The following is a 27774-nucleotide window of genomic DNA, read 5'->3' on the forward strand; positions in this document are numbered from 1 at the left end:
GAGTTTTTAGCTGATATTTTTTGTGCATGCCAACAAAAATACAAGGATCATGTCTACTAAGTTTGGGGCCAAAACTCCTTCCAAAAAAATTTTAAAAAATCCCGAACTACAAAAAGTTTTAAAAATCGTGAAAAATAGAAAACGAGTCGTCTTGCCATGAAACTTCACGTGAAGGCTTAAGGGACCATTGTATGAATTTACAAGCCATAAAAATGGCATTGGCATGCAGAAATATGAAGACGTGACTAAACCCACCTACCAGCCTATCGATCCACGGCTTGCGCATCCCGTCTTTCTGGCCAGCGTAGTGCCCGCCCACCTGTCCGCCTGCTCCTTTCGTCGGTTGGCTTAGGCATATGGAGTTCATTTCCAGTATAAGATCAGACTGGACAGAGGGTTGTGGTAGCAGGCAGCAAGTAGAGGGGGACCCGATTGATCCTCGGCCTGCGCATCCCACCCCTCTGGCCGGCTGAGCACCCGCACGCTCGTTTCGTGGGTTGACTTAGGCATACGGAGTTCATTCCCAGTCTAAGCATATGGAGTTCATTCCCAGTGTAAGATCGGACCAAACTGAGGGTTGCGGCAGCACATCTTGGGCTCAGGCATGTGCTGGTGCCACATTTTTCTTCATCGGGGTACCATCGTCGGAGCATCGCCAGAGAACCTGATCGATGGCATTGGGGTTCCGGCGATCGGGGGGCCGGGGGGTGTGTGCGCCCATGATGTCCGATGGGTGCTAGTACTTGCCCTTATATTGGCCCGCTATCCCTCATCAAACCTTGAGAACTCACACCCCCTTAAAGAGCATTTGAGATTTTACAGGTTTGCTGCCAGTAGCCATTAAAGTATCTGAAATGGGGACATTTTTTTCAAATGGTCACAAAATCTTGTACACTTCGAGTTTTTAGCTGAATTGTTTTGTGCATGTCAACAAAAATACAAGTATCAAGTCTACCAAGTTTAGGGCCAAAACTCCTTCCGAAAAAATTTTAAAAAATCCCGAACCGTAAATAGTTTCAAAAATAGTGAAAAATAGAAAACGAGTCGTCTTGCCATGAAACTTCACGTGAAGGCTTAACGGACCATTGTATTAATTTACAAGCCATAAAAATGGCATTGGCACGTAGAAATATGAAGATGTGCCTAAACCCACCTACCACCCTATCGATCCACCGCTTGCGCATTCTGTCTCTCTAGTCGGCGTAGTGCCCGCCCGCCAGCCCGCCCGCCCGTTCGTTTCGTCGGTTGGCTTAGGCATACGGAGTTCATTCTCAGTCTCAGATCAGAACGGATCAGGGGTTGTGGCAACAGGATCAGCAGCACGCAGAGGGGGACCCAATCGATCCCCGGCTTGCGCATCCCGCCCCTCTGGCCGGCTGAGCGCCCGCACGCTCCTTTCGTGGGTTGACTTAGGCATATGGAGTTCATTCCCAGTCTAAGCATACGGAGTTCATTCCAGTCTAATATCGGACTGGATAGAGGGTTGCGACAGCACATGCTGGGCTCGGGCATGTGCTGGTGCCTCATTTTTCTTCACCGGGGCACCATCGTCGGACCATCGCCGTTGAACCTGACCGGCGACATTGGGGTTCCGACGGTCGGGGGGGCCGGGGGGTGTGCGCACATGATGTAAGATGGGTGCTGGTACTTGGCCCTTATAGTGGCCCCCTATCCCTCATCAAAGCTCGAGAACTCAATCCCCCTTAAAGAGCATTTGAGATTTTATAGGTTTGCTGCCAGTAGCCATTAAAGTGTCTGAAATGGGGACAATTTTTTCAAATGGTCACAAAATCTTGAACACCTCGAGTTTTTAATTGAATTTTTTTATGCATGCCAAAAAAAATACAAGGATCATGTCTACCAAGTTTGGGGCCAAAAAACCTTTTGAAAAAATTTTAAAAAATCCCGAACCGTAAAAAGTTTCAAAAATCGTGAAAAATAGAAAACGAGTCATCTTGCCATGAAACTTCAGGTGAAGGCTTAAGGGACCATTGTATGAATTTACAAGCCATAAAAATGGCATTGGCATGTAGAAATATGAAGATGTGCCTAAACCCACCTACCACCTTTTCGATACACGGCTTGCACAACACGTCTCTCTGGCCGGCGTAGTGCCCGCCCGCCTGCCCGCTTGTTTTGTCGGTTGGCTTCAGCATCAAAGTTTATTCCCAGTCTAAGATCAGACAGGATTGAGGGTTGCGGCAACAGGATTGGCAGCATGTAGAGGGGGACCCGATCGATCCACGGCTTGCGCATCCCGCCCGTCTGGCCGGCTGAGTGCCTATAAGCTCATTTCGTGGGTTGACTTAGGCATACGGAGTTTATTCCCAGTCTAAGCATACGGAGTTCATTCCCAATCTAAGATCGGACCGGACCGAGGGTTGTGGCAGCACATACTGGGCTCGAGCATGTGCTGGTGCCGCATTTTTCTTCACTGGGGCACCATCGTCGGAGCATCGCCGGAGAACCTGACCAGCAACATTAGGGTTCCGGCGATCGAGGGGCCGAGGGGTGTGCGCCAATGATGTGCAATGGGTGCTGGTACTTGGCCCTTATGTTGGCCCCCTATCCCTCATCAAACCTTGAGAACTCACACCCCCTTAAAGAGCATTTGAGATTTTACAGGTTTGCTGCCAGTAGCTATTAAAGTGTCTAAAATGGGGATACTTTTTAAAAATGGTCACAAAATCTTGTACACTTCGAGTTTTTAGCTGAATGTTTTTATGCATGCCAACAAAAATACAAGGATCACGTCTACCAAGTGTGGGGCCAAAACTCCTTCCGAAAAAATTTTAAAAAATCCCGAACCGCTAAAAGTTTTGAAAATCGTGAAAAATAGAAAACGAGTTGTCTTGCCATGCAACTTCACGTGAAGGCTTAGGGGACCATTGTATGAATTTCCAAGACATAAAAATGGCATTGGCACGCAGAGATATGAAGATGAGCCTAAACCCACCTACCACCCTATCGATCCACTGCTTGCGCATCTCGTCTCTCTGGCCGACGTAGTGCCCGCCCGCCCGCCTGCACGCTGGTTTCGTCGATTGGCTTAGGCATACGAAGTTCATTCCCAGTCTAAGATCAGACCGAACTGAGGGTTACGATAGCAGGATCTGCAGCATGCAGAGGGGGACTCGACCGATCCACGGCTTACACATCCCACCCCTCTGGCCGGCTGAGTGCCCGCACGCTCGTTTCGTGGGTTGACTTAGGCATACGGAGTTCATTCCCAATCTAAGCATACGGAGTTCATTCCCAGTCTAAGATCAAATCGAACCGAGGGTTGGGCAGCACATGCTGGGCTCGGGCATGTGCTGGTGCTGCATTTTTCTTCGTCGGGGCACCATCGTCGGAGAACCTGACCGGTGGCATTGGGGTTCCAGCGATCAGGGGGCGGGGGGTGTGCGCACATGATGTGCAATGGGTGCTAGTACTTGGCCCTTATATTGGCCCCCTTTCCCTCATCAAACCTTGAGAACTCACACTCCCTTAAAGAGCATTTGAGATTTTACAGGTTTGCTGCCAGTAGCCATTAAAGTGTCTGAAATGGAGACACTTTTTTCAAATGGTCACAAAATCTTGTACACTTTGATTTTTTAGCTGAATTTTTTTGTGCATGCCAACAAAAATACAAGAATCACGTCTACCAAGTTTGAGGCCAGAAAGCCTTCCAAAAAAATTTTAAAAAATCTCGAGCCGGCGTAGTGCCCACCCGCCCACCCATTTGCTCGTTTCGTCAGTTGGCTTAGGCATACGGATTTTATTTCTAGTCTAAGATTGGTTCAGATGGAGGGTTACAGCAACAGGATCGATAGCACTCAAAGGTGGACCCGGTCGATCTCTAACTTGCACATCCCGTCCCTCTGGCCCGCTGAGCGCCCGCACGCTCGTTTCGTGGGTTGCCTTAGGCATACGGCGTTCATTCCTAGTCTAAGCATACGGAGTTCATTCCCAGTCAAAGATCAGATCGGATCGAGGGTTGCGACAGCACATGCTAGGCTCGGGCATGTGCTGGTGCCTAATTTTTCTTCGTCGGGGCACCATCGCCGGAGAACCTGATCGATCGAGGGGCGTGTGCGCACATGATGTGTGATGGGTGCTAGTACTTGGCCCTTATATTGGCCCCCTATCCCTTATTAAAGCTCGAGAACTCACACCCCCTTAAAGAGCATTTGAGATTTTACAGGTTTGCTGCCAGTAGCCATTAAAGTGTCTAAAATGGGGACACTTTTTTCAAATCGTCACAAAATCTTGTACACTTTTTTCAAATGCCAGTAGCCATTACAATCCCGTCTCTCTGGCAGACGTAGTGCCCGCCCGATCGCCCATCTGCTCATTTCGCCGGTTGGCTTAGGCATACGGAGTTAATTCCCAGTCTAAGATCGGATCGAACCGAGGGTTGTGGCAGTCAAATCGACAGCACGCAGAGGGGGACCCGGTTGATCCCCGATTTGCGCATCCCGCCCCTATGGCCGGCTATGCACCCTCACGCTCGTTTTGTGGGTTGACATAGGCATACGGAGTTCATTCCCAGTCTAAGATCGGACCAGACCGAGGGTTGCGGCAACACATGCTGGGCTCGGGCATGTACTGGTGTCACATTTTTCTTCACTGGGGCACCAGCACCGGAGAACCTGACCTGCGGCATTGGGGTTTCGGTGATCCGGGGGGCCGGGGGGTGTGCGCACATGATGTGCGATGGGTGCTGGTACTTGGCCCTTATATTGGCCCCCTATCCCTCATCAAACCCTAAGAACTCACACCCCCTTAAAGAGCATTTGAGATTTTACAGGTTTACTGCCAGTAGCCATTAAAGTGTCTGAAATGGGGACACTTTTTTCAGATGGACACAAAATCTTGTACACCTCGAGTTTTTAGCTGAATTGTTTTGTGCACGCCAACAAAAATACAAGGATCACGTTTACCATGTTTGGGGCCAAAAATCCTTCTGAAAAAATTTTAAAAAATCCCGAATTGAAAAAAGTTTCAAAAATCATGAAAAATAAAAAACGAGTCGTCTTGCCAAGAAACTTCACGTGGAGGCTCAAGGGGCGATTGTATGAATTTACAAGACATAAAAATGGCATTGGCATGCAGAAATATGAAGATGTGCCTAAACCCACCTACCACCTTATCGATCCACAGCTTGCACATCCCGTCTCTCTGGCCGGTGTAGTGCCCGCATGCCCACCCGCCCGCTCGTTTCGTCGGTTGGCTTAGGCATATGGAGTTCATTCCCAGTGTAAGATCGGACCAGACCGAGGGTTGCGGTAGCACATGCTGGGCTCGGGCATGTGCTGGTGCCGCATTTTTCTTCGTCAGGGCACCATCGTCGAAGCATCGCCAGAGAACCTGACCGACGGCGTTGGGGTTCCAGCGATCGGGGGGGCCGGGGGGTGTGCGCACATGATGTGCGATGGGTGCTGGTACTTGGCCCTTATATTGGCCCCCTATCCCTCATCAAACCTCAAGAACTCACACCCCCTTAAACAGCATTTGAGATTTTACAGGTTTGCTGCCAGTAGCAATTAAAGTGTCTGGAATCGAGACACTTTTTTCAAATGGTCACAAAATCTGGTACAGTTCGATTTTTTAGCTGAATTTTTTTGTGCATGCCAATAAAAATACAAGGATCATGTCTACCAAGTTTGGGGCCAAAAACCCTTCCGAAAAAATTTTAAAAAATCTCAGACCGCAAAAAGTTTTGAAAATCATGAAAAATAGAAAACGATTCATCTTGCGCATAAAACTTCACGTGAAGGCTTAAGGGACCATTGTATGAATTTACAAGCGATAAAAATGGCATTGGCATGCAGAAATGGGAAGATGTGCCTAAACCCACCTACCACCCTATCGATCCACGGCTTGCGCATCCTGTCTCTTTGGCCAGTGTAGTGCCCGTCCGCCCGTCCACTCGTTTTGTCGGTTGGCTTAGGCATGCGGAGTTCATTCCCAGTCTAAGATCGGACCGGACCGAGGGTTGCAGCAACAGGATCGGCAGCACGTAGAGGGGGACTTGGCCGATCCTCGGCTTGTGCATCCCGCCCCTCTAGCCGGCTGAGCGCCCGTACGCTCGTTTCGTGGGTTGACTTAGGCATACGGAGTTCATTCCTAGTCTAAGCATACGGAGTTCATTCCCAATCTAAGATCGGATCGGACCGAGGGTTGTGGCAGCACATGCTGGGCTCAGACATGTGCTGGTGCAACATTTTTCTTCACTGGGCCACCATCGTCGAAGCATCGTCGGAGAACCTGACAGGCGGCATTGGGGTTCTGGCGATGGGGGGCCGGGGGGTATGCGCACATGATGTGCGATGGGTGCTGGTACTTGGCCCTTATATTGGCCCCGTATCCCTCATCAAACCTCAAGAACTCACACCCCTTAAAGAGCATTTGAGATTTTACTGGTTTGCTGCCAGTCGCCATTAAAGTGTCTGAAATGGGGACACTTTTTTCAAATGGTCACAAAATCTTGTACACTTCGAGTTTTTAGCTGAATGTTTTTGTGCATGCCAACAAAAATACAAGGATCATGTCTACCAGGTTTAGGGACAAAACTCCTTTCGAAAAAATTTTAAAAAATCTTGAACCGTAAAACGTTTTGAAAATCGTGAAAAATAGAAAACGAGTCGTCTTGCCATGAAACTTCATGTGAAGGCTCAAGGGACAATTGTATGAATTTACAAGCCATAAAAATGGCATTGGCACGTAGAAATATGAAGATGTGCCTAAACCCACCTACCACCCTATCGATCCACAGCTTGCCCATCCCGTCTCTCTGGTCGGCGTAGTGCCCGCCCCCCCGCCCGGCCATCCGCTCGTTTCATCGGTTGGCTTAGGCATACGGAGTTCATTCCCAGTCTAAGATTGGATCGAACTGAGGGTTGCGGTAGCAGGATCGGCAGCACGTAGAGGGGGCCCTGATCGATCCCCAGCTTACGCATCCTGGCCCTCTGGCCGGCTGAGCGTCCGCGCGCTCATTTAGCGGGTTAACTTAGGCATATGGAGTTCATTCCCAGTCTAAGCATACGGAGTTCATTCCTAGTCTAAGATCGGATCGGGTCGAGGGTTGCGATAGCACATGCTGGGCTCGGGCATGTGCTAGTGCCGTATTTTTTATTCGTCGAGGCACCATCGTCGGAGCGTTATCGGAGAACCTGACCGGCGGCATTGGGGTTCCGGTGATCGGGGGGCCGGGAGGGGTGTGCACACATGATATGCGATGGGTGCTGGTACTTGGCCCTTATATTGGCCCCTATCCCTCATCAAACCTCGAGAACTCACACCCCCTTAAAGAGCATTTGAGATTTTACAAGTTTGCTGCCAGTAGCCATTAAAGTGTTTGAAATGGGGACACTTTTTCCAAATGGTCACAAAATCTTGTACACTTCGAGTTTTTAGCTGAATTGTTTTGTGCATGCCAAAAAATTACAAGGATCACGTCTACCAAATTTGGGGCCAAAATGCCTTCCGAAAAAATTTTAAAAAATCTCGAACTGTAAAAAGTTTCAAAAATCATGAAAAATAGAAAACGAGTCGTCTTGCCATGAAACTTCACGTGAAGGCTTAAGGAACCATTGCATGAATTTACAAGCCATAAAAATGGCATTGGCACGTAGAAATATGAAGATGTGCCTAAACCAACCTACCACTCTATCGATCCACGGCTTGCGCATCCCGTCTCTCTGGTCGACGTAGTGCCCGCCCACCCACCCGTCTGCTCGTTTCATCAGATGGCTTAGGCATACGGAGTTCATTCCCAGTCTAAGACTGAACCGGACCGAGGGTTACGATAGCAGGATCGATAGCACGCAAAGGGGGACCTGGTCGATTCTCAAATTACGCATCCCGCCCTCTGGCCGACTGAGTGCCCGTACGCTTGTTTCGTGGGTTGACTAAGGCATACGGAGTTCATTCCCAGTCTAAGGAAACAGAGTTCATTCCCAGTCTAAGATTGGACTGGACGGAGGGTTGCGGTAGCACATGCTGGGCACGGGCATGTGTTGGTACCACATTTTTCTTCACCAGGGCACCATCGCTGGAGCATCGCCGAAAAACCTGATCGGGGGCATTGGGGTTTCGACGATTGGGGGGTGGGGAGGGTGTGCGCACATGATGTGCGATGGGTGCCAGTACTTGGCCCTTATATTGGCCCCCTATCCCTCATCAAACCTTGAGAGCTCACACCCCCTTAAAGAGCATTTGAGATTTTACAGGTTTGCTGCCAGTAGCAATTAAAGTATCTGAAATAGGGACACTTTTTTCAAATGGTCACAAAATCTTGTACACTTCGAGTTTTTAGCTGAATTTTTTTGTGCATGCCAACAAAACTATAAGGATCATGTCTACCAAGTTTGGGGCCAAAACACCTTCCGAAAAAATTTTAAAAAGTCCCAAACCGTAAAAAGTTTAAAAAATCATAAAAAATAGAAAACGAGTCGTCTTGCCAAGAAACTTCACGTGAAGGCTTAAGGGACCATTGTTTGAATTTACAAGCAATAAAAATGGCATTGCCACACAAAAATTTGAAGATGTGCCGAAACCCACCTACCACCTTATCGATCCACGGCTTGTGCATCTCGCCTTTCTGGCTGGCGTAGCACCCGCCCGCTCGTTTCATCGGTTGGCTTAGGCATACAGAGTTCATTCCCAGTATAAAATAGGATCGAATCGAGGGTTACAGCACCACGTTGAGGGGGACTCAGCTGATCCCTGGCTTGCGCATCCTACCCCTCTGGCTGGCTAAGCGCTCGCATGCTCGTTTCGTGGGTTGACTTAGGCATAGGGAGTTCATTCCCAGTCTAAGATCAGACCAGACCGAGGCTTGCCGTATTTTTCTTCGTCAGGGCACCATCGCCAGAGCATCGCCAGAGAGCCTGACCGGCGACATTGGGGTTTCGGCGATCGGGGTGGCGGGGGGGTTGTGCACACATGATGTGCGATGGGTGCAGGTACTTGGCCCTTATATTGGCCCCCTATCTCTCATCAAACCTCAAGAACTCACACCCCCTTAAAGAGCATTTGAGATTTTACAGGTTTGCTACCAGTAGCCATTAAAGTGTCTGAAATGGGGACACTTTTTTCAAATGGTCACAAAATCTTATACACTTCGAGTTTTTAGCTGAATTTTTTTGTGCATGCCAACAAAAATACAAGGATCACGTCTACCAAGTTTGGGGCTAAAAATCCTTCCGAAAAAATTTTAAAAAATCCCGAACAGCAAAAAATTTCAAAAATCGTGAAAAATAGAAAACGAGTCGTCTTGCCATGAAACTTCACGTGAAGGCTTAAGGGACCATTGTATGAATTTACAAGCCATAAAAATGGCATTGGCATGCAGAAATATGAAGATGTGCCAAACCCACCTACTACCCTATCGATCCACGGATTGCGCATCCCGCCACTCTGGTCGGCGTAGTGCCCGCCCACCCGCTCGTTTCGTCAGTTGGCTTAGGCATACGGAGTTCATTCCCAGTCTAAGATCATATCAAACTGAAGGTTGCGGCAGCAGGATCGGCAGCACGCAGAGAGGGATCCGATCGATCCTCGACTTATGCATCCTGCCCCTCTGGCTGGCTGAGCGCCCGCACGCTTGTTTCATGGGTTGTCTTAGGCATACGGAGTTCATTCCCAATCTAAGCATACGGAGTTCATTCTCAGTCTAAGATCGGACCGGACCGAGGGTTGCGGCAGCACATGCTGGGCTCGGGCATGTGCTGGTGCCGTATTTTTCTTCGTCGGGGTAGCATCGTCGAAGCATCATCGGAGAACCTGACCGACGACATTGGGGTTCTGACGATCCAGGGGACCGGGGGGGTGTGCGCACATGATGTGCGATGGGTGCTGGTACTTGGCCCTTATATTGGCCCCCTATCCCTCATCAAACCTCGAGAACTCACACCCCTTTAAAGAGCATTTGAGATTTTACAGGTTTGCTGTGAGTAGCCATTAAAGAGTCTGAAATGGGGACACTTTTTTCAAATGGTCACAAAATCTTGTACACTTCGAGTTTTTAGCTGAATGATTTTGTGCATGCCAAAAAAAATACAAGGATCACGTCTACCAAGTTTGGGGCTAAAACACCTTCCGAAAAAATTTTAACAAATCTCAAACCGAAAAAAGTTTCAAAAATCGTAAAAAATAGAAAACGAGTCGTCTTGCCAAGAAACTTCACGTAAAGGCTTAAGGGACCATTGTATGAATTTACAAGCCTTAAAAATGGCATTGGCACACAGAAATTTGAAGATGTGCCAAAATCCACCTACCACCCTATCGATCCACGGCTTGAGCATCCCACCTCTCTGGTCGACGTAGCACCCGCCCTCCCGCCTACCCGCTTGTTTCATCGGTTGACTTAGGCATACGGAGTTCATTCCCAGTCTAAGATAGGATCGAACCGAGGGTTGTGGCCCCACGCAGAGGGGGACCCGATTGATTGTCGGGTTGCACATCCCACCCCTCTGGCCGGCTAAGCGCCCGCATGCTCATTTCGTGGGTTGACTTAGGCATATAGAGTTCATTTCCTGTCTAAGCATATGGAGTTCATTCGTAGTCTAAGATCGGACCGGACCGAGGGTTGCCATATTTTTTTTCGTTGGGGCACCATCGCCGGAGCATCGCCAGAGAACCTGACCGGCGGCATTGGGGTTCCGACGATCAGGGTGGCGGGGGGGTTGTGTGCACATGATGTGCGATGGGTGCTGCTACTTGGCCCTTATATTGGCCCCCTATCCCTCATCAAACCTTGAGAACTCAAACCCCCTTAAAGAGCATTTGAGATTTTATAGGTTTGCTGCCAGTGCCATTAAAGTGTCTGAAATGGGGACACTTTTTTCAAATGGTCACAAAATCTTGTACACTTCAAGTTTTTAGCTGAATTTTTTTGTGAATCCCAACAAAAATACAAGGATCATGTCTACCAAGTTTGGGGCTAAAAATCCTTTCGAAAAAATTTTAAAAAATCCCAAACCGTAAAAAGTTTCAAAAATCGTGAAAAATAAAAACGAGTCGTCTTGCCATGAAACTTCACGTGACGGCTTAAGGGACCATTGTATGAATTTGCAAGCCATAAAAATGGCATTGGCACACAGAAATATGAAGATGTGCCTAAACCCACCTACCACTCTATCGATCCACGGCTTGTGCATCCCGTCTCTTTGGACGGCGTAGTGCCCGCCCATCCGCTCGTTTCGTCAGTTGGCTTGGGCATACGGAGTTCATTCCTAGTGTAAGATTAGACCGGACCGAGGGTTGCAGCAGCAAGATCGGCAGCAGGCAGAGGGGGACTCGGCCGATCCCTGGCTTGCGCATCCCGCCCCTCTAGCTGACTCAGCGCCTGGACGCTCGTTTCGTGGGTTGACTTAGGCATACATAGTTCATTCCCAGTCTAAGCATACGGACTTCATTCCCAGTCTAAGATTGGACTGGACCGAGGGTTGCGGCAGCACATGCTGGGCTCAGGCATGTGCTGGTGTCGTATTTTTCTTTGTCGGGGCACCATCGCTGGAGCATCGCCAGAGAACCTAACCGACGGCATTGGGGTTCCGATGATCGAGGGGGTCGGGGGGGTGTGCGCACATGATGTGTGATGGGTGCTGGCACTAGGCACTTATATTGGCCCCTAATCCCTCATCAAACCTCAAGAACTCACACCCCCTTAAAGAGCACTTGAGATTTTACAGGTTTGCTGCCAGTAGCCATTAAAGTGTCTAAAATGGGGACACTTTTTTCAAATGGTCACAAAATCTTATACACATCGAGTTTTTAGCTGAATTTTTTTGTCCAGGCTAAAAAAAATACAAGGATCACATCTTCCAAGTTTGGGGCCAAAACTCCTTCCGAAAAAATTTCAAAAAATCCCAAATGACAAAAGGTTTTGAAAATTACGAAAAATAGAAAACGAGTCGTCTTGCAATGAAACTTCACGTGAAGGCTTAAGGGACAATTGTATGAATTTACAAGCCATAAAAATGGCATTGGCACACAGAAATATGAAGATGTGCCTAAACCCACCAACCACCCTATCGATCCATGGCTTGCGCATCCCGTCTCTCTGGCCGACGTAGTGGCCGCCCGCTTGTTTTGTCAGTTGGCTTAGGCATACGAAGTTCATTCCCAGTCTAAGAACAGACCAGATCGAGGGTTACGACAGCAGGATCAGCAGCACGCAGAGGGGGACCCGATCGATCCTCAGGTTACGCATGCCACCTTTTTGGCCGACTGAGCGCCCGCACGCTCATTTTGTGGGTTGACTTAGGCATACGAAGTTCATTCCCAGTCTAAGCATACGGAGTTCTTTCCTAGTCTAAGATCGGACTGGACCGAGGGTTACGGTAGCACATGTTGGGCTAGGGTTACGGTGGCCGGGGGGTTGTGTGCACATGATGTGCGATGGGTGCTGGTACTTGGTTCTTATATTGGCCCCTTATCCCTCATCAAAGCTTGAGAACTCACACCCCCTTAAAGAGCATTTGAGATTTTACAGGTTTGCTGCCAGTAGCCATTAAAGTGTCTAAAATGGGGACATTTTTTTCAAATGGTGACAAAATCTTGTACACTTCAAGTTTTTAGCTGAATTTTTTTGTGCATGCCAAGAAAAATACAAGGATCACATTTACCAAGTTTGGGGCCAAAACTAATTCCGAAAAAAATTTAAAAAATCCCGAACCACAAAATGTTTCAAAAATCGTAAAAAATAAAAATGAGTTGTCTTGCCATGAAACTTCATGTGACAGTTTAAGGGACCACTGTATGAATTTACAAGCTATAAAAATGGCATTGGCACGTAGAAATATGAAGATGTGCCTAAACCCACCTACCACCCTATCAATCCACGGCTTGCGCATCCTTTCTCCCTGGCCGACATAGTGCCCGCCCGCCCACTCGTTTCATCAATTGGCTTAGGGATACAGAGTTCATTCCCAGTCTAAGATCCGACCAAACTGAGGGTTGTGGCAGCAGTATCGGCAGCACGTAGAGGGGGACCCGACCGATCCCCGGCTTGCGCATCCCACCCCTCTGGCTGGCTGAATGCCCGCATGCTCATTCGTGGGTTGACTTAGGCATACAGAGTTCATTCCCAGTCTAAGCAAACGTATTTCATTCCCAGTCTAAGATTAGAGCGGACCGAGGGTTGCCGCATTTTTCTTCGTCGAGGTACCATCGTCGGAGCATCTCCAGAGAACTTGACTGAAGGCATTGGGGTTTCGGCGATCGGGGTGGCCGGTGGGTTGTGCGCACATGATGTGCGATAGGTGCTGGTACTTGGCCCTATATTGGCCCCCTATCCATCATCAAACCTCGAGAACTCACACCCCCTTAAAGAGCATTTGAGATTTTACAGTTTTGCTGCCAGTAGCCATTAAAGTTTTTGAAATGGGGACACTTTTTTCAAATGGTCACAAAATCTTGTACACTTCAAGTTTTTAGCTGAATATTTTTGTACATGCCAAAAAAAATACAAGGATCACGTCTACCAAGTTTGGGACCAAAAATCCTTTCGAAAAAATGTTAAAAAATCTTGAACCGTAAAATGTTTCAAAAATTGTGAAAAATAAAAAACGAGTCGTCTTGCCATTAAAACTTCACGTGAAGGCTGAAGGGACGATTGTATGAATTTACAACCCATAAAAATGGCATTGGCATGTAGAAATATGAAGATGTGCCTAAACCCACCTACCACCCTATCGATCCACGGCTTGCGCATCCCATCTCTGTAGCCGATGTAGTGCCCACCCACTCGCTCGTTTCGTCGGTTGGCTTAGGCATACGGAGTTCATTCCCAGTCTAAGATCAGACCGAACTGAGGGTTACGGCAGCACGATCGGTAGCACACAGAGGGGGTCTCGGCCGATCCCCGTCTTGCGTATCCCGCCCCTCTGGTCGGTTGAGCGCCCGCACGCTTGTTTCATGGGTTAACTCAGGCATACGGAGTTCATTCCCAGTCTAAGCATACGGAGTTCATTCCCAATCTAGGATAGGACCGGACCGAGGGTTATGACAGCACATGCTGGGCTCGGGCATGTGCTGGTGCCGCATTTTTGTCGTCAGAGCATCGTCGGAGAACCTGAACGGCAATATTGGGGTTCTAGCGATCGGGGGGCCGGGGGGTGTGTGTGCTCATGATGTGCGATGGGTGCTGGTACTTGGCCCTTATATTGGCCCTCTATCCCTCATCAAATCTCGGGAACTCACGCCCCCTTAAAGAGCATTTGAGATTTTACAAGTTTACTGCCAGTAGTCATTAAAGTGTCTAAAATGGGGACACTTTGTTCAAATGGTCACATAATCTTGTACACTTCGAGTTTTTAGCTCATTTTTTTTGTGCATGCCAACAAAAATACAGGGATCATGTCTACCATGTTTGGGACCAAAACTCCTTTCGAAAAATGTTTCACAATTTGTGAAAAATAGAAAACGAGTCGTCTTGCCATTAAACTTCACGTGAAGGCTTAAGGGACCACTGTATTAATTTACAAGCCATAAAAATGGCATTGGCATGTAGAAATATGAAGATATGCCTAAACCCACCTACCACCCTATCGATCCACAGCTTACGCATCCCGTCTCTCTGGTCGACGTAGTGCCCGCCCGCCCACCCGCCCGCTCGTTTCGTCGGTTGGCTTAGGCATATGGAGTTCATTCCCAGTGTAAGATCGGATCGAACTGAGGGTTGCGGCAGCAGGATCGGCAGCACGCAGAGGGGGTCCCGACTGATCCCCGTCTTGCGCATCCCGCCCCTCTGGCCGGTTAAGCGCTCGCACGCTTGTTTCGTGGGTTGACTTAGGCATACAGAGTTCATTCCCAGTCTAAGCATACGGAGTTCATTCCCAATCTAAGATAGGACCGGACCGAGGGTTACAGCAGTACATGCTGGGCTCGGGCATGTGTTGGTGTCGCATTTTTCTTCGTCGAAGCATCGCCGGAGAACCTGAATGGCAGCATTGGGGTTCTGGCGATCGGGGGGGCCGGGGGGTGTGCGCACATGATGTGTGATGGGTGCTGGTATTTGGCCCTTATATTGGCCCTCTATCCCTCATCAAACCTCAGGAACTCACACCCCCTTAAAGAGCATTTGAGATTTTATAGGTTTGCTGCCAGTAGTCATTAAAGTGTCTGAAATGGGGACACTTTTTTCAAATGGTCACAAAATCTTGTACACTTTGAGTTTTTAGCTGATTTTTTTTGTGCATGCCAAAAAAAATACAAGGATCACGTCTACCAAGTTTGGGGCCAAAACTCCTTTCGAAAAAATTTTAAAAAATCCTGAACCACAAAAAGTTTTGAAAATCATAAAAAATAGAAAACGAGTCGTCTTCCCATGAAACTTCACGTGAATGCTTAAGCGACCATTGTATGAATTTACAAGCCATAAAAATGGCATTGGCACGTAGAAATATGAAGATGTGCCTAAACCCACATATCACCCTATCGATCCACGGCTTGCGCATCCCGTCTGCCTGGCTGGCGTAGTGCCCGCCCGCCCGCCCGCTCGTTTTGTCGATTGGCTTAGGCATACGGAGTTCATTCCAAGTTTAAGATCAGACCGGACCGAGGGTTGCGGCAGCACAAACTGGGCTCACACATGTGCTGGAGCCGCATTTTTCTTCGTCGGGGCACCATTGCCGGAGCATCGTCGGAGAACCTAACAGGCGGCAATGGGGTTCCGACGATCGGGGGGCCGGGGGGTGTGCGCACATGATGTGCGATGTGTGCTGGTACTTGGCCCTTATATTGGCAACCTATCCCTCATCAAACCTTGAGAACTCACACCCCCTTAAAGAGCATTCGAGATTTTACAGGTTTGCTGCCAGTAGCCATTAAAGTGTCTGAAATGGGGACACTTTTTTCAAATGGTGACAAAGTCTTGTACACATCGAGTTTTTGGCTGAATTTTTTTGTGCATGCCAAAAAAAATACAAGGATCACATCTACCAAGTTTGGGGCCAAAAATCCTTCCAAAAAAATTTTAAAAAATCCCGAACCGCAAAAAGTTTCCAAAATCTTGAAAAATAGAAAACGAGTCGTCTTGCAATGAAACTTCACGTGAAGGCTTAAGGGACCATTGTATGAATTTACAAGCCATAGAAATGGCATTGGCATGCAGAAATATGAAGATGTGCCTAAACCCACCTACCACCATATCGATACACGACTTGCGCATCCCGTCTCTCTGGCCGACATAGTGCCCGCCCGCCCACCCGCCCGCCCACCCGCCCACCCGCCCGCCCACCCGCCCACCCGCCCGCTCGTTTCATCGGTTGGCTTAGGCATACAGAGTTCATTCCCAGTCTAAGATCAGACAAGACCGAGGGTTGCGGCAGTAGGATCCGCAGCACGCAGAGGGGGACCCGGCCGAACCCCGGCATGCGCATCCCGCCCCTTTGGCCGGCTGAGCGCCCGCACCTGGTTTCGTGGGTTGACTTAGGCATACGGAGTTCATTCCCAATTTAAGATCGGATCGGACTGAGGGTTGCCATAGCACATGTTGGGCTCGGGCATGTGCTGGTGCCGTATTTTTCTTCCACGGGGCACCATCACTGGAGCATCACCGGAGAACTTGACCGGCGACATTAGTGTTTCGACGATCGGGGGGCCAGGGGGTGTGCGCACGTGATGTACGATGGGTGCTGGTACTTGGCCCTTATATTGGACCCCTATCCCTCATCAAACCTCAAGAACTCACACCCCCTTAAAGAGCATTTGAGATTTTACAGGTTTGCTGCCAGTACCCATTAAAGTGACTAAAATGGGGACACTTTTTTCAAATGGTCACAAAAACTTGTACACTTCGAGTTTTGAGCTAAATTTTTTTGTGCATGCCAATAAAAATACGAGGATCACGTCTACCAAGTTTTGGACCAAAAATCCTTCGAAAAAAATTTTAAAAAATCCCGAACCATAAAAAGTTTCAAAAATCATGAAAAATAAAAAACGAGTTGTCTTGCCACGAAACTTCACGTGAAGGCTTAAGGGACCATTGTATGAATTTACAAGCCATAAAAATGGCATTGGCACACAAAAATATGAAGATGTGCCTAAACCCACTTACAACCCTATCAATCGACGGCTTGCGCATCCCGTGTCTCTGGCTGGCGTAGTGCCTGCACGCACGTTTCGTGGGTTGACTTAGGCATACGGAGTTTATTCCCAGTCTAAGCATACGGAGTTCATTCCTAGTCTAAGATCGGACTAGACCGAAGGTTACGGCAGCAAATGCTAGGCTCGGGCATGTGCTGGTGCCGCATTTTTCTTCACCGGGGCACGATCGTCGGAGCATCATCGGAGAACCTGACCGACGGTATTGGGGTTTCGACAATCGGGGGGGCCGGGGGGGTGTGCGCACATGATGTGTGATGGGTGCTTGAACTTGGCCCTTATATTGGCCCCCTATCCCTTATCAAACCTCGAGAACTCACACCCTCTTAAAGAGCATTTGAGATTTTACAGGTTTGCTGCCGGTAGCCAGTAAAGTGTCCAAAACAGGGACACTTTTTTCAAATGGTCACAAAATCTTGTACACTTCGAGTTTTTAGCTGATTTTTTTTTAGCATGCCAACAAAAATACAAGGATCACGTCTACCTTGTTTGGGGACAAAACTCCTTCAAAAAAATTTTAAAAAATCCCAAACCGTAAAAAGTTTTAAAAATCATGAAAAATAGAAAGTGATTCGTTTTGCCATGAAACTTTACGTGAAGGCTTAGGGGACCATTTTATAAATTTACAAGCCATTAAAATGGCATTGGCAAGTAGAAATATGAAGATGTGCCTAAACACACCTACCACCCTATCGATCCATCGGTGCGCATCCCGTCTCTCTGGCCAACGTAGTGCCTGCCCGCCCCTCCACCCACTCATTTCGTCGGTTGGCTTAGGCATACGGAGTCCATTCCCAGTCTAAGATCGGATCGGACCAATGGTTACGGCAGCACATGCTAGGCTCGAGCATGTGCTGGTGTCGCATTTTTCTTCGCCAGGGCACCATCGCCGGAGCATCGCCGGAGAACCTGACCGGCGGCATTGGGGTTTCGACGATCGGGGGGGCCGTGGGGGTGTGTGTGCATGATGTGCAATTGGTGCCATTACTTGGCCTTTATATTGGCCCCCTATCCCTCATCAATCCTCGAGAAGTCACACCCACTTAAAAGGCATTTGAGATTTTACAGGTTTGCTGCCAGTAGCCATTAAAGTGTCTGAAATGGGGACACGTTTTTTGAATGGTCACAAAATCTTGTACACTTCAAGTGTTTAGCTGATTTTTTTTGTGCATGCCAACAAAAATACAAGGATCACGTCTACAATGTTTGGGGACAAAACTCTTTTCGAAAAAATTTTAAAAAATCCCGAACCACAAAAGTTTTGAAAATCGTGAAAAATAGAAAACGAGTCTTCTTGGCATGAAACTTTACGTGAAGGCTTAAGGGACCATTGTATGAACGTACAAGCCATAAATATGGCATTGGCATGTAGAAATATGAAGATGTGCCTAAACCCACCTACCACCCTATCGATCCACGGCTTGCGCATCCCGTCTCTCTGGCCGGTGTAGTGCCCGCCCACCCGCCCGCCCGCTCGTTTCGTCGGTTGGCTTAGGCATAAGGAGTTCATTCCCAGTCTAAGATCGGATCGGATCAAGGGTTACGGCAGCACATGCTGGGCTCAGGCATGTGCTGGTGTCGCATTTTTCTTCATCGGGGCACCATCGCCGGAGCATCGTCGGAGAACCTGACCGGCGGCATTGGGGTTCCGACGATCGGGGGGGCCAGGGGGTGTGCGCACATGATGTGTGATGGGTGCTGGTACTTGGCCCATATATTGGCCCCCTATCCCTCATCAAACCTCGAGAACTTTCACCCCCTTAAAGAGCATTTGAGATTTTACAGGATTGCTACCAGTAGCCATTAAAGTGTCTGAAATAGGGACATTTTTTTCAAATGGTCACAAAATCTTGTACACTTCGAGTTTTTAGCTGAATTGTTTTGTGCATGCCAAAAAAAATACAAGGATCACGTCTGCCAAGTTTGGGGCCAAAAATCCTTCTGAAAAAATTTTAAAAAATTCGAACCGCAAAAAGTTTCAAAAATCGTGAAAAAATGAAAATGGGTCATCTTGCCATTAAACTTCACGTGAAGGCTTAAGGGACGATTGTATGAATTTACAAGCCATAAAAATGGCATTGGCACGTAGAAATATGAAGATGTGCCTAAACCCACCTACCATCCTATCGATCCACGGCTTGCGCATCCCATCTCTCTGGCCGGCGTAGTTCCCGCCCGCCCGCTCGTTTCTTCCTTTGGCTTAGGCATACGGAGTTCATTCCCAATCTAAGATCGGAATGGACTGAGGGTTACGGCAGCACATGCTGGGCTCGGGCATCTGCTGGTGCCACATTTTTCTTCGTCAGGGCACTATCGCCGAAGCATCATCGGAGAACCTGACCTGTGGCATTGGGGTTCCGGCGATCGGGGGGGTGTGCGCAAATGATGTGCGATGGAGGCTGGTACTTGGCCCTTATATTGGCCCCCTATCTCTCATCAAACCTCGAGAACTCACACCCCCTTAAAGAGCATTTGAGATTTTACAGGTTTGCTGCCAGTACCCGACAAAGTGTCTGAAATGGGGACACTTTTTTCAAATAGTCACAAAATCTTGTACACTTCGAGTTTTTAGCTGAATTTTTTTGTCCATGCCAACAACAATACAAGGATCACGTCTACCAAGTTTGGGGCCAAAAATCCTTCTGAAAAAATTTTAAAAAATCCCAAACCGTAAAAAGTTTCAAAAATCGTGAAAAATAGAAAACGAGTCGTCTTGCCGTGAAACTTCACATGAAGGCTTAAGGGACCATTGTACGAATTTTCAAGCCATAAAAATGGCTTTGGCACACAGAAATATGAAGATGTGCCTAAACCCACCTACCACCCTATCGATCCACGGCTTGCGCATCCCATCTCTCTGGCCGGCATAGTGCTCGCCTGCCTGCTCATTTCGTCGGTTGGCATAGGCATACGGACCTCATTCCCAATCTAAGATCGGATCAAGTCGATGGTTGCAGTAGCAAGATCAACAGCGCAAAGATGGGGACCCGATCGATCCCCGGCTTGCGCATCCCGCCCCACTGGCCGGTTGAGCGCCCACACGCTCATTTCGTGGGTTGACTTAAGCTTCTGCAGTTCATTCCCAGTCTAAGCATATGGAGTTCATTCCCAGTCTAAGATCGGACCGAACCGAGGGTTGCGGGAGCACATACTGGGCTCAGGCATGTGCTGGTGCCGCATTTTTCTTCGTCGGGGCATCATCGCCGGAGCATCACCGGAGAACCTAACCGGCGGCATTGGGGTTCCGACGATCGGGGGGGTCGGAGGGGGTGTACGCACATGATGTGCGATGGGTGCTGGTGCTTGGCCCTTATATTGGCCCCCTATCCCTCATCAAACCATGAGAACTCATACCCCCTGAAAGAGCATTCAAGATTTTGCAGGTTTGCTGCCAGTAGCCATTAAAGTGTCTGAAATGGGGACACTTTTTTCAAATGGTCACAAAATCTTGTACAACTCGAGTTTTTAGCTGAATTTTTTTGTGCATGCCAAAAAAAATACAAGGATCACGTCTACCATGTTTGGGGCCAAAACTCTTTCTGAAAAAATTTTAAAAAATCCCGAACCGCAAAAAGTTTCCAAAATCGTGAAAAATAGAAAAAGGAGTCGTTTTGCCATGAAACTTCACGTGAAGGCTTAAGGGACCATTCTATGAATTTACAAGCCATAAAAATGGCATTGGCACGTAGAAATATGAAGATGTGCCTAAAGCCACCTACCACTCTATCGATCCGTGACTTGTGCATCCCGTCTCTCTGGCCGGCGTAGTACGTGCCCGCCAGCCCGCCCGCCCGCCCGCTCGTTTCGTCGGTTGGCTTAGGCATACGGAGCTCATTCCCAGTCTAAGATCAGATCGAGCCGAGGGTTGCGGTAGCAAGATCGACAGAACACAGAGGAGGACCCGGTCGATCCTCGGCTTACGCATCCCGCCCTTATGGCCGGCTGAGCGCCCGCACGCTCGGTTCGTGTGTTGACTTAGGCATACGGAGTTCATTCCCAGTCTAAGCATACGGAGTTCATTCCCAGTCTAAGATCAGACCAGATCTAGGGTTACGGTAGCACATGCTGGGCTTAGACATGTGCTGGTGTCACATTTCTCTTCACCGGTGCACCATCGTCGGAGAACCTGACCGACGGCATTGGGGTTCCAGCGATCGGGGGGGCCGGGGAGGGTGTGCGCACATGATGTGCGATGGGTGCTGGTACTTGGCCCTTATATTAGCCCCCTATCCCTCATCAAACCTCGAGAACTCACACCTCCTTAAAGAGCATTTGAGATTTTACAGGTTTGCTGCCAGTAGCCATTAAAGTGTCTGAAATGGGGACACTTTTTTCAAATGGTCGTAGAGTCTTGTACACTTCGATTTTTTAGCTGAATTTTTTTGTGCATGCCAACAAAAATACAAGGATCATGTCTACCAAGTTTAGGGTCAAAAATCCTTCCGAAAAAATTTTAAAAAATCCCGAACTGCAAAAAGTTTTGAAAATTGTGAAAAATAGAAAACGAGTCGTCTTGCCATGAAACTTCACGTGAAGGCTTAACGGACCATTGTATGAATTTTCAAGCCATAAAATGGCATTGGCATGTAGAAATATGAAGATATGGCTAAACTCGCCCACCACACTATCGATCCACGGCTTGCATAACTCGTCTCTCTGGCCGACGTAGTGCCCGACCGATCATTTCGTCGGTTGGCTTAAGCATACGGAGTTCATTCCCAGTCTAAGATCGAACTAGACGAGGGTTGCAGTAGCAGGATCGGTAGCACATAGAGGGGGACCTGACCGATCCCCGGCTTGCGCATCCCGCCCCTCTGGCCGGCTGAGCGCCCACACGCTCGTTTCGTGGGTTGATTCAAGCATACGGAGTTTATTCCCAGTCTAAGATCAGACTGGACCAAGGGTTACAGGAGCACATACTGGGTTCGGGCATTTTTCTTCGTTGGGGCACCTTCATCGGAGCATCGCTGGAGAACCTGACCGACGGCATTGGGGTTCTGACGATTGGGGGTTTCGGGAGGGTGTGCGCACATGATGTGCGTTGGGTGCTGGTACTTGGTGCTTATATTGGCCCCCTATCCCTCATCAAAATTCAAGAACTCACACCCCCTTAAAGAGCATTTGAGATTTTATAGGTTTGCTGTCAGTAGCCATTAAAGTGTCTGAAATGGGGATACTTTTTTCAAATGGTCACAAAATCTTGTAGACTTTTAGTTTTTAGCTGAATATTTTTATGCATACCAGAAAAAATACAAGGATCACGTCTACCAAGTTTGGGGCCAAAACTCCTTCTGAAAAAATTTTAAAAAATCCCGAACTGCAAAAAGTTTTCAAAATCGTGAAAAATAGAAAACGAGTCATCTTGCCATGAAACTTCACGTGAAGGCTTAAGGGACCATTGTATGAATTTGCAAGCCATAAAATGGCATTGGCACCTAGAAATATGAAGATATGGCTAAACCCGCCTGGCACCCTATCGATCCATGGCTTGCGCATCCCGTCTCTTTGGCCAACGTAGTGCCCGACCGCCCGCTCGCTCGTTTCGTCGTTTGGCTTAGGTATACGGAGTTCATTCCTAGTATTAGATTGGACCAGACTGAGGGTTACGGCAGTAGGATCGGCAACACGTAGAGGGGGATCGGATCGATCCTCGGCTTGTGCATCCTGCCGCTCTGGCCGACTGAGCGCCCGCACGCTCATTTTACGGGTTGACTTAGGCATACGGAGTTCATTCCCAGTTTAAGCATACGGAGTTCATTCCCAGTCTAAGATTGGATCGGATTGAGGGTTACGGCAGCACTTACTGGGCTCAAGCATGTGCTGGTGCTGCATTTTTCATCACCGGGGCACCATCATCGGACCATCGCCGGAGAACCTGACCGGCGGCATTGGGGTTCCGGCGATCGGGGGGGCCGGCGGGAGGGTGTGCGCACATGATGTGCGATGGGTGCTGGTACTTGGCCCTTATATTGGCCCCCTATCCCTCATCAAACCTCGAGAACTCACACCCCCTTAAAAAGCATTTGAGATTTTATAGGTTTGCTGCCAGTAGCCATTAAAGTGTCTGAAATGGGGACACTTTTTTCAAATGGTCACAAAATCTTGTACCCTTCGAGTTTTTAGTTGAATTGTTTTGTGCATGCCAACAAAAATACAAGGATCACGTCTACCAAGTTTTGGGCCAAAAATCCTTCTGAAAAAATTTTAAAAAATTTGAACCGCAAAAAGTTTCAAAAATCGTGAAAAAATGAAAATGGGTCGTCTTGCCATGAAACTTCACGTGAAGGCTTAAGGGACCATTGTATGAATTTACAAGCCATAAAAATGGCATTGCCATGCAGAAATATGAAGATGTGCCTAATCCCACCTACCACCCTATCGATCCACGGCTTGCGCATCCCGTCTCTCTGGCAGGCGTAGTGCCCACCTGCTCGCCCGTCCGCTCGTTTTGTCGGTTAGCTTAGGCATATGGAGTTCATTCCTAGTCTAAGATCGGACCAGAGTAAGGGTTGCGGCAACCAGATCAGAAGCACTTAGAGAGGGACCTGACCGATACCTGGCTTGTGCATCCTGCCCCATTGGCCGGTTGAGCCCCCGCATGCTCGTTTCGTGGGTTGACTTTGGCATACGGAGTTCATTCCCAGTCTAAGCATACGGAGTTCATTCCCAATCTAAGATCGGACTAGATCGAGGGTTGTGGTAGCACATGCTGGGCTCGAGCATGTGCTGGTGCCGTATTTTTCTTCCCCGGGGCACCATTGTCGGGGCATCGTTGAAGAACTTGACCGGTAGCATTAGGGTTACAGCGATTAGGGTGGCCGGGGGGGTGTGCACACATGATGTGCGATGGGTGTTGGTACTTGGTCCTTATATTGGCCCCCTATCCCTCATCAAACCTCAAGAACTCACACCCCCTTAAAGAGCATTTGAGATTTTACAGGTTTGCTGCCAATAGCCATTAAAGTGTCTGAAATGGGGACACTTTTTTCAAATGGTCACAAAATCTTGTACACTTTGAGTTTTTAGCTGATTTTTTTTGCGCATGCCCAAAAAAATACAAGGATCACGTCTAACAAGTTTGGGGCCAAAACTCCTTCTGAAAAAATTTTAAAAAATCTCGAACCGCAAAAAGTTTTGAAAATCATGAAAAATAGAAAAGAAGTCGTCTTGCCATGAAACTTCACGTGAAGGCTTAAGGGACCATTGTATGAATTTACAAGCCAAAAAAATGGCATTGGCATGCAGAAATATGAGGATGTGCCTAAACCCACCTACCACCCTATCGATCCACGGCTTGCGCATCCCGTCTCTTTGGTCGGCGTAGTGCCCGCCCGCTCGTTTCGTCGGTTGGCTTAGCATACGGAGTTCATTCGTAGTCTATGATCAGACCAGACCAAGGGTTGCGGGCAATAGGCTTGACAGCACGCAGAGTGGGACCCGATTGATCCCCGGCTTACGCATCCCGCCCCTCTGGCCGGCTGAGCGCCCGCACGCTTGTTTCGTGGGTTGACTTACGCATATGGAGTTCATTCCCAGTTTAAGCATATGGAGTTCATTCCCAGTCTAAGATCGGACCAAACCGAGGGTTGTGACAGCACATGCTAGGCTCGAGCATGTGCTGGTGCCGCATTTTTCGTCATCGGGGCACCATCGTCGGAGCATCATCGGAGAACCTGACCGGCGGCATTAGGGTTCCGACGATCGGGGGGGCCGACGGGCGGGTGTACGCATATGATCTGCGATGGGTGCTGGTACTTGGCCCTTATATTGGCCCCCTATCCCTCATCAAACCTCGGGAACTCACACCTCCTTAAAGGGCATTTCAGATTTTACAGGTTTGCTGCCAGTAGCCATTAAAGTGTCTGGAATGGGGACACTTTTTCAAATGGTCACAAAATCTTCTACACTTTGAGTTTTTAGCTGATTTTTTTTTGTGCATGCCAACAAAAATACAAGGATCACGTCTACCAAGTTTGGGGCCAAAACTCCTTCCAAAAAAATTTAAAAAAATCCTGAACCGCAAAAAGTTTTGAAAATCATGAAAAATAGAAAACGAGTCGTCTTGCCATGCAACTTCATGTGAAGGCTTAAGGGAGCATTGTATGAATTTACAGGCCATAAAAATGGCATTGGCATGCAGAAATATGAAGATGTGCCTAAACCCACCTACCACCCTATCAATCCACGGCTTGCTCCTCTGGCCGGCTGAGCGCCCGCACGCTCGTATCGTGGGTTAACTTAGGCATACGGAGTTCATTCCCAGTCTAAGATCGGACCAGACCGAGGGTTGCGGCGGCAAATGCTGGGCTCGGGCATGTGCTGGTGCCACATTTTTCTTTGTCGGGGCACCATCGCCGGTGCATCGTCGGAGAACCTGACCGGAGGCCTTGAGTTTCTGACGATCGGGGGGGCCGGGGGGTGTGCGCACATGATGTCGATGGGTGCTGGTACTTGGCCCTTATATTGGTCCCCTATCCTTCGTCAAACCTCGAGAACTCACACCCCCTTAAAGAGCATTTGAGATTTTACAGGTTTGCTGCCATTAGCCACTAAAGTGTTTGAAATCGGGACACTTTTTTCAAATGGTCACAAAATGTTGTACACTTCGAGTTTTTAGCATAATGTTTTTGTGCATGCCAAAAAAAATACAAGGATCACATCTACCAAGTTTGGGGCCAAAACTCCTTCCAAAAAAATTTTAAAAAATCTCGAAACGCAAAAAGTTTCAAAAATCATGAAAAATAGAAAACAAGTCGTCTTGCCATGAAACTTGACGTGAGGGCTTAAGGGACCATTATATGAATTTACAAGCCATAAAAATCGCTTTGGCACGTAGAAATATGAAGATGTGCCTAAACCCACCTACCACCCTATCGATCCACAGCTTGCGCATCCCGTCTCTCTGGCCGACGTAGTGCCCGCCCGCCCGCCCGCTTTTTTCGTCGGTTGGCTTAGGCATACAGAGTTCATTCCCAGTCTAAGATTGGACCGGACTGAGGGTTGTGGCAGCAGGATCGACAGCAGACGGAGGGAGACCCAACCGATCCCTAGCTTGCGCATCCCGCCCCTCTGGTGCTGGTGCCGCATTTTTCTTCGTCGGGGCACCATCGTCGGAGCATCACCGGAGAACCTGACCGGCGGGATTGGGGTTCCGGCGATCGGGGGGCCGTGGGGGTTCTGCACACATGATGTGCGATGGGTGCTGGTACTTGGCCCTTATATTGGCCTCCTATCCCTCATCAAACCTCGAGAACTCACACCCCCTTAAAGAGCTTTTGAGATTTTACAAGTTTGCTGCCAGTAGCTATTAAAGTGTCTGAAATGGGGCCACTTTTTTCAAATGGTCACAAAATCTTGTACACTTCGAGTTTTTAGCTGAATTTTTTTATGCATGCCAAAAAAAATACAAGGATCACGTCTAAAAAGTTTGGGACCAAAACTCCTTCCAAAAAAATTTTAAAAAATCCGGAAGCGCAAAAAGTTTTGAAAATCATTAAAAATAGAAAACGAGTCGTCTTGCCATGAAATTTCACGTGAAGGCTTAAGGGACCATTGTATGAATTTACAGGCCATAAAAATGGCATTGGCACGCAGAAATATGAAGATGTACCCAAACCCACCTACCACCCTATCAATCCACGACTTGCGCATCCTGTCTCTCTGGCCGGCGTAGTGCCCGCCCGCCTGCCCGCCTGCTCGTTTCGTCGGTTGGCTTAGGGTTACGGAGTTCATTCCCAGTCTAAGATCCGACCGAACTGAAGGTTGTGGCAGCAGGATCAGCAGCACGCAGAGGGGCACCCGATCGATCCCCGACTTGCGCATCCCGCCCCTCTGGCCGACTGAGCACCTGCATGCTCGTTTCGTGAGTTGACTTAGGCATACGTAGTTCATTCTCAGTCTAAGCATACGAAGTTCATTCCTAGTCTAAGATCGGATTGGACCAAGGGTTCCGGTAGCACATGCTGGGCTCGGGCATGTGCTGGTGCCACATTTTTCTTCGCCGGGGCACCATCGTCGGAGCATCACCGGAGAACCTGACTGGCGGCATTGGGGTTTCGACGATCGAGGGGCCGGGGGGTGTGCGTACATGATGTGCGATGGGTACTGGAACTTGGCCCTTTTATTGGCCCCCTATCCCTCATCAAACCTCGAGAACTTACACCCCTTTAAAGAGCATTTGAGATTTTACAGGTTTGCTGCCAGTAGCCATTAAAGTGTCTGAAATGGGGACATTTTTTTCAAATGGTCACAAAATCTTGTACACTTCGAGTTTCTTGCTGAATTTTTTTGTGCATGCCAAAAAAAATACAAGGATCACGTCTACCAAGTTTTGGGCCAAAACTCCTTCCAAAGAAATTTTAAAAAATCCCGAATCGCAAAAAGTTTTCAAAAATCGTGAAAAATAGAAAATGAGTCGTCTTGCCATGAAACTTCACGTGAAGGCTTAAGAGACCACTGTATGTATTTACATGCCATAAAAATGGCATTGGCATGCAGAAATATGAAGATGTGCCTAAACCCACCTACTACCATATCGATCCACGGCTTGCGCATCCCGTCTCTCTAAACGACGTAGTGCCCGCCCACTCGTTTCGTCGATTAGCTTAGGCATACAGAGTTCATTCCCAGTCTAAGATCGGACCAGATTGAAGGTTGAGACAGCAGGATCAGCAGCAC

The sequence above is a fragment of the Durio zibethinus genome, chromosome 19 (assembly GCF_047325235.1).
Source record: "Durio zibethinus cultivar Kanyao isolate XHJ-2024 chromosome 19, ASM4732523v1, whole genome shotgun sequence".
Classification (NCBI taxonomy): Eukaryota; Viridiplantae; Streptophyta; class Magnoliopsida; order Malvales; family Malvaceae; genus Durio; species Durio zibethinus.